Raw genomic sequence first — 7,774 nt, 5'->3', positions numbered from 1 at the left:
TACATATTTATTACTCAAAAATTTAAACCGCCAAAAAAACAGTAGCCGCTAGAAATTTTTTCCCGCTAAACGAAAAAAAAAATACGCTAGATATAACGAGTATGGCCAGAAAACCGCTAAGTTGGCAACAGTGCCTATATGATATTACCCACAGAACAAATAACTTAAAAATTTTTACAATTATTTAACCACAGACGCTGAATTTAATATGCGACCACAGACACCGACAAGCTCATGTCTGCACTCTGCAGTTACTTTTATTCAAGGGATATTGTAATGTTGTTTTCTATTCTATGGGTAGTTTTCAGAGTTTGTCAGTTTGACGTTTTATTTTTATTGTTTTATTTTGTATTTTGTCGGGTCTATATTTTCAATAAGTTTTCAATATTCTGTCTTGAGTCTTGAAAGACGAATGGAAAGATGTTTTAATTTTAATAGTTTTGAAGTGTTTATTTTTGCAAACAATTATAAAAGCTATTCTGTAAAATAATTAAGTTTCTGGGCTTAGTCCTTAAAATGTTATTTTTATTTTATTCGTCTCAAAGTGAAAAAATACTAACGCGTCGTAATTATTTGAAAGTTTAACAAAGCTTGTGCGTGGCTAGGTGAATGGGTGACTGATTTCTGGCCTGGAGAAGAAGGGCAATTGATTTTAAGTATGGTGCTTTTTGCTTTTAACAGAAGAATCTCATTTTTCTTTTAGTGCCCATGTTTAAGATGTAGAAATTTGTGTTGAAAGAATGTTTGAAGATATAAGATAGGTACCTCAATAAGTTTGCAATTGTAAACCTCAATAAGTTTGCAATTGTAACCATGCACAGGCATTGTATTCTACATCCACAACCTAAGCAAGATTTGTGTTCCACATCTTTGTATCGGTAATTACAAGTAATAAATATAAATAATCTTAAAAGCAATGACATAAAAAAAGTATAGGTCAGGGATATTAATCATTTTTTAAAAAGATATCAATACCTTACTTTGAAAACCTGGTAAGTTCATTTTTTTGCAAAAATATTTATAGTCTATTTCGATAAGGACCTCAGCCTATTGTATACTATTGTATTTTATCTCAGGACAATTTTTTTTCATAATTAATAGAAATAGAGCTCACTGGAAGAAGATTTTTTTCCAAGGTTTTCAACTCATACTTAATATGTTGAAAAGGTGTTATTTAACTGCCATAACATTTTTTTCCTCTGCAATATTTTTCAAAAATTTGGTGAAATGTTTCAAGTTAAATAATACTCCTTTCTACAGTCTTTTGAAAGTGAAATAACGTGGATATTTAATAAAACTACTTTTGTTTTAGATGGGTTAGACTATTGTGTTTATTTCTAGAGAGATTTCTAGTTTCTCTAGTTATAGATACAGATTAGATGATTAGAGTACAAATGAGTTGAAAAGGATTTTAGATCTACAAAGAAGGTACATGTTATCGTAAGAAAAGAATTTCATAATTAATAATTGAGATTCAACCTATAAATTGTTAAACATTAATAGAAATACAAGATTATGATAAAAGGTACTACTAAATATGAATGAAGTTGGTTGGTTTTTCATCTTTCTACTGTATATTCTAATGGATTTGAAAGTGGTTAAAGTTCACTGTCTCTATTCTCAAAAAAAAATGTTTAGAAAAATTAAGTGTTATCAGACTTATCAGATAATATTAACTTTGATCATTTATTTTGTCCTATGTTTTAAAAAGCAATGATTTTTTTATTTTTGAAGATTTGAATGGAATGTCATTATAAAAATCGGTTTTAGTCACACACAGAAGTCTATTAATCTTTCACTCTTTGTATATCAGAAATTGAAAATCTATATATTTCTATAGGTCTGGTGGCAATTTTGAATATCGACCACTTGTTTTCTTTTCCATGTTTTAAGGTTTAAGAAGAACATTTTTCAGAGATCAAGATATAGGCACACCAGTTTGAAAACTTAGTGTATGCGAGAGGCTGCAATATGAGATCAGCAATTTCCTTAAGTGTTTGAGTTGGAATGTTATGCTGGATTCAGAGTTCCGTAGCCGTAAGACGTAAGCCGTATCGTTAAGACGTAAGGGATATCGACCTTCACAATCATATGATTGCGTTCATAGATCTCCGTATGCCGTAAGACGTAAGAAATGAACCAATTTTAATTCTTACGTTACGTCTTATCGAATCGGCTAGGTTCGGTGGTACTCGGTAGCCATTTCTACAACTTTTATAATATATTTCACAGATATTTCACTTCGGCAACGAAAATATAATTGTCCGTGTCCATTTTAGTTCAATTAAATTAATAATAAAATAAATAAGGAGTCACAACATTCACAACCCAAACAACAACATAACCTATTAAAAACGGTAATGCGCACGCTTACGATGAAGTTATCGTTACGTCTTACGGCAACTATGAATTGCTTTCCCTGCGTCTTAAGTCTTACGGCTAACGATACGGCTTACGTCTTACGGCTACGGAACTCTGAATCCAGCATTACTGTCTCTAACTGATTTTTTATCCTTTAATCATTTTATAATTTGATTTGTTTTAGATGGAACCATTCTTGAAACTGGAAATGTATACCTTCGGGAGTGTTTTTGGTATCTGCACAAGGACAAGAAATTACAAAATAACTGTTAAAGGAATTTACAATTTGCAATGGACATATGTATGTATTTACAATTTTTTAACAAAGTAAAATTTTTTATTCTTGTTATTTAGGTCCTTAAATACTGTATAGTAGGTATGGCGACACTTGTGCCAGACAGACAACCGATATAGGTCAATAGGAGTATGATGTAAAACAGATAAGAATGTTCAAAATATGCTACCACAAGAATAAACATGTTTAGACAAGAACAACAATTTAAAAACAGACAAACCACTCTAAAAAAAATAAATAAAACAGACTTGTTATTTTAAGCATTTTGGTGGTTGCTTTCTGTTTTTAAGTGGTTGTTTCTTGTTTAAACCTGTTTATTTTTGTTTGTTAGCGTAGGTATTTTGAATGTTCTTAACTGTTTTACGTCATAATCCTATTGATCTATATCGGTTGTCTGTCTGGCACAAGTACACTACTCTGTATGTCCCTGATTGTATTTACAAGAGAAAAAACTTTTGTGTTTTTAAATTTTTGAGAAAAATTCATTCTCCATAAAAGATTTGTTTGCTCAATTTTATTGTTAATCTCGTTTATACTTTTACAAATTTCCATAGTGTTTTAAAGAAAAATATGCAAATATAGTTTGGGCTACCAGACGTCCGGATTAATCTAAACCAAACCAAACCCCACTAATATTCAGTTTAAATTAGGTTTTTGATGATACTTTGATGATATTTTAAAAAAATTAAACGAGCCTTAATATAAATATTATTCCCGAAAAGTCCACTTGCTTGGATTTGGCGGCGGCGCCGGGCCAGAGGGTTGCAATTTTTATTATATTATTGTGCCACCAGCAAATCCTATAAGAAAACCTACTCTCGGTGTCATAGTTTTAACATGTCTGCAAAATTAAGTGAAACCATACCCATACCACAGTGCGTAACACATAAAACTTTATTCCATTTTAACATTATAAAAACATAAAAAAAAAACATTACCTACAGGGTCCGGTAATAGTGCGTCGGGCATCTGTAGCTCCTAGAATAAAAAACTTGGAAATTTTGTTTAAATGCAGACCTAAAGTATGAACTAGGATGTATTTCAGGAAAATATTTAACCTCTATAGGGTGGCTCAAAAAAGTGTGAGTGGATTGGGATGACTTTTTTTAAATGGAACACTCTGTATATTATTGCATTTTTGGTTTACTTTTATATCTCTTTGCATAATCCTAAGATATGAGTAAATATGTTTTGATAGTTTCAAAGATATTAATAAATAAATAAAAAATGTATTTTTTTTCAGCCTTTCTTAAAAAAAATATTAAAAATACAAGAACTGCCCTGAAATCAAAACTAGGTAATGGTGTGGATCCGGTGGCTGACCTTGAAACGAGTTTTTGCTGCATATAGTCACAGACACTACGCATGCGCACATCTTCGATGTTGCCAGATTGCAAGTTATTTTGGAATTATTTTCAGTAGAAAACAAATATGTGCTTTTCAGTGTTTTTTTGTCAATATATACAGTATGATCGAAAAAACGGCGTCCAGTTGGCTGGGAAATGACGATTGAGGACATTTCCCATATAAAATGGCAGCGATCTTCATCATAGTACGCGCGGTATATCATTTATATTATTATTTTAATATTTCGCACAACACGTGAAACATGAACGTTTATTATGTATTTTCATAGTCAATAAAATTAAATAGAAATAAAATTCTAGATTCCTATAATTAATCTAATTGCTCTAGAATTATTATGCTACGTTTAAAAAGTGCTTTATTAAAAATTCAGGATATGTGTCCAAGTTTTTTCTTTTTTTTTAATTTTTAAATGCTGTAGCTCCATGTCATGTTCATAATAGGTTTTTTTTAACATTCCATTAAAACTACGGAGGCCTTAAAAGGCCTTTTAGCCTCCGTAATTAAAATTGTAGAATCAGCTTCAGCAACATTAACAGTTACCTTGTTTAATTCTGCTTATACATATATTGCATTAATTTTTCTGCTACCTTAAGATTTCTCTATTCTTACACCAAATTTATGTGATTTTCTTAGCATAATATGATTTATAAACCATATTTTTCCTAATGGAAGGATGGAATAGGATATGCAGAATTAAGATATTTTAACATTTATTTTCCAGACAGAGCATAATATAGTATTAAGATTAAGACATAACAAATATTATAAGGAAGATCTTAATATAAATCACAAACTAATTACAAACTAATCTTAATTTGGTCTTGTATAAACACAGGTATAAAACTAATAAGATCAAAACTCAACCTTCACAATATTGTCAAGATTTGGCATTATAGGAAGCAAGAAATTACAGTAGGTAATATTAAATACTGTAATGTATTCTACGACACAAACCGTCTCCCTTCTAAAGAGAAAAAGATAAAACATAAAGCTTATTTTAGTCTTATCAACACACTCTTCGATAAAATATATGTCTAAAATTGCTATTAATCTACTAACTTGATATTTTTAAGAAATTATGATACAAACATTATAATCAAAGTATATTATATTAGTAACATTATAAGTAAGATGTTACCTCTATCTCCCATTGATGTGTATTGTTCTATAAGACTCGTCATGGTAGTATTTCAAAACATCAATACATATAATCAAAACTATCGTTGCCTGTAAATAACTAGAAATTAAATAACTTGAAAGAAATAAAATAATTCTAATAAGTTTAAAACCATTAAAAAAATCCGTACATGATAATTTTTAATTCTAATGTAAATATATAAATAAATGTTATTTATTATTACAATTTTATATATTCATAATACTTTCATTTCACAATCTTCATTATCCTTCTTACCTTAATTTTGGATATCAAGATAAATCTGAAATTATAAAATTAATTATAGAATTTCTATTATTATTGATTAACACTCCAAAAAAAATTTTCAACTGCAAATAATTCGAAAATAAACTGCAATTTGGCAACATCGACGATGTGCGCTTGCGTAGTATCGATGATCGAATGCAGCAAATATAGGCTTCAAGGTCAGCCACCGGATCCACACCTTTACCCAAAACTATATTAGGTATTTACTTTAGATGGTCTGTACTTACTTTGCTATAATTATGGTAATTCTAAATCATAGAGATTGTTCAAAATTCGATGGCAAACTTTTTTAAATATAAAATAATTTTTCTTTGTTTTTTTTTAAATGGAACACCCTGTATATTATTTTTTTTAATAGATGGAGAATTAAAAAATGAACATTTTTTGTATTTACAGTATTTCAAAAATTTTAACGGTTTCGTAGATATTCGCAATTTTATATTTCATCTAGCATTTTCCACAGTAAATTTTTATCAAAGCCACCCAATGATTTTTCTCTCGTTTTTAACCGTTGAAAGAGCCATATGAAATAATACTGCAAAACCATTAAAAATTTTGAAATACTTTAAATATAAAAAATGTTTATTTTTTAACTCTCCATCTAACAAAAAAAATAATACACCTACAGAGTGTTCCATGTAAAAAAAAATAAAAAAAAATTATTTTATATCTTAGAATGTTTGACGTAGAATTTTGAACACCCTGTATGATTTAAAATTATGATATTTATAGTAAAAGTAAGTATAGACCATCTAAAGTAAATACCTAATATAGTTTTGATTTCTGGACAGTTCTTGTATTTGTAATAACTTTTTTAAGGAAGGTTGAAAAATATATATTTTTTAATTATTTATTAATATCTCTGAAATTATCGAAATATATTTACTCATATCTTAGGATTATGTAAAGGATTATGAAACCATCCATACTACATTGCGTAAATACATAAAAGTGAAGTATTTATGTAACAATATAAAAAAATAAAATAATAATTAAAAAAAATAGGTATTAAAGATATTATAACTTTATTTCATTTTAATATTATAAAAACAGAAAAAATGAACATTATGAAATAGATATAAAGTAATATAAAAAATAACAAAAAAAATTACTAAAAATAATAACACATTATAAAGTATATAAAAAGATTTGAACTCTTATTCGTTTTTTGCCGGAACATGGTTGACTTTTGGAATTTCTAATTTCTGTGATCAAATTCCTCCCACTTGTTATTATGGCGAAAACAATAACAAATAAAATGTCCAACTCCTTTTGTTGGCCCTACATATCCAATTACTCCTCTCAAGATATTTTTTCTAATCGCCTTATCTCTTTTAGGGTAGCTGTGCAAAAATTGGAATTGGTTGTGCAAAATTGTACAGTGTGTCCCATTTTGGTTGAAATTATACGGTATCTCCGTTATTAGTGAAGATAGAAGGTGTCCCACTTTATTGTCAAACGAAATATGCTGTAAACAAAATTTTCATAGCCCTCTTTGTTTCTGAAGTTATTCTATATTCTCTTTGTTTCTGAGTTAATTTATTATCTGTTATTGTAGAACTTTTTACGGAGAATACAGTGGCGTAGTCTGTTATTCTACGAAAATAATATTTTCGAAGATATGAACTAAAGTAAGAATTTTTTAAACGGAACACCCTGTATATTTATAAATTATATTATTTAGCTTGCTATAAGCTTCTCAAAAATATATATCACTCTATATTTATTTTCACTATTTACTGCAATATATAAAAAATTTTATTAAAATATCATATTTATTAGTAGGCCATGGTTGATAACAAAAGAAAATAAAGAATTATTAAAAGTATACTGCTATCTGTCTCTTGTTTTATTTTAGGGGCTACTAATAATTTTTTTATATATTAGGAAAACTTGACTCTCTATCTCTATTTGTAAATCTTGGTTATCGTACCGGAACTTTTTGATATTCCTTTAGGTAATTTACGTGAAATGTACTTTTAGCAAGATGGGGCTTTTCATAACAACTTTGAAAATATTATAATTTTGTTAAATTATTATTTCTGATATCAATGAGTTGGAACCAATGCAATGGGCTCATATGATGGCCTCCTTGATTCCCGGATTTGTCCGGTCTCGATTTCTGATTTTGGGGATTTTTAAAATATGAAATATATCGTGGCAACTACAACAATGTCTAACACCTGGAAAATGTTTTAATAATGCAACTTTTAGATATTTGCAAACCCGTTATAATAAATTCCGTTATAAAGAAAAATATATTCAGAGATTCAGTGGTAACAGTTCAAAAGTAAAATATATCAATC

At 28.6% G+C, this 7,774-nt stretch overlaps 1 long non-coding RNA gene across 1 annotated transcript; it reads left to right on the top strand.

Annotated features, from left to right (window-relative positions):
* The first annotated feature begins 344 nt into the window (after positions 1-344).
* LOC115875707 lies at positions 345-7,063 on the top strand. The gene is made up of 3 exons (XR_004049044.1): positions 345-1,952; positions 2,546-2,662; positions 6,807-7,063. It is a non-coding gene; the product is annotated as an uncharacterized LOC115875707 (long non-coding RNA).
* Positions 7,064-7,774: the final 711 nt, after the last annotated feature.

The sequence above is a fragment of the Sitophilus oryzae genome, unplaced genomic scaffold, assembly GCF_002938485.1.
Source record: "Sitophilus oryzae breed Bouriz unplaced genomic scaffold, Soryzae_2.0 scaffold_1394_pilon_pilon, whole genome shotgun sequence".
In the NCBI taxonomy this organism is placed as follows: Eukaryota; Metazoa; Arthropoda; class Insecta; order Coleoptera; family Curculionidae; genus Sitophilus; species Sitophilus oryzae.
Note: the sequence above shows the minus strand (reverse complement) of the source record. Positions and strands in the feature narration are given on the sequence as shown.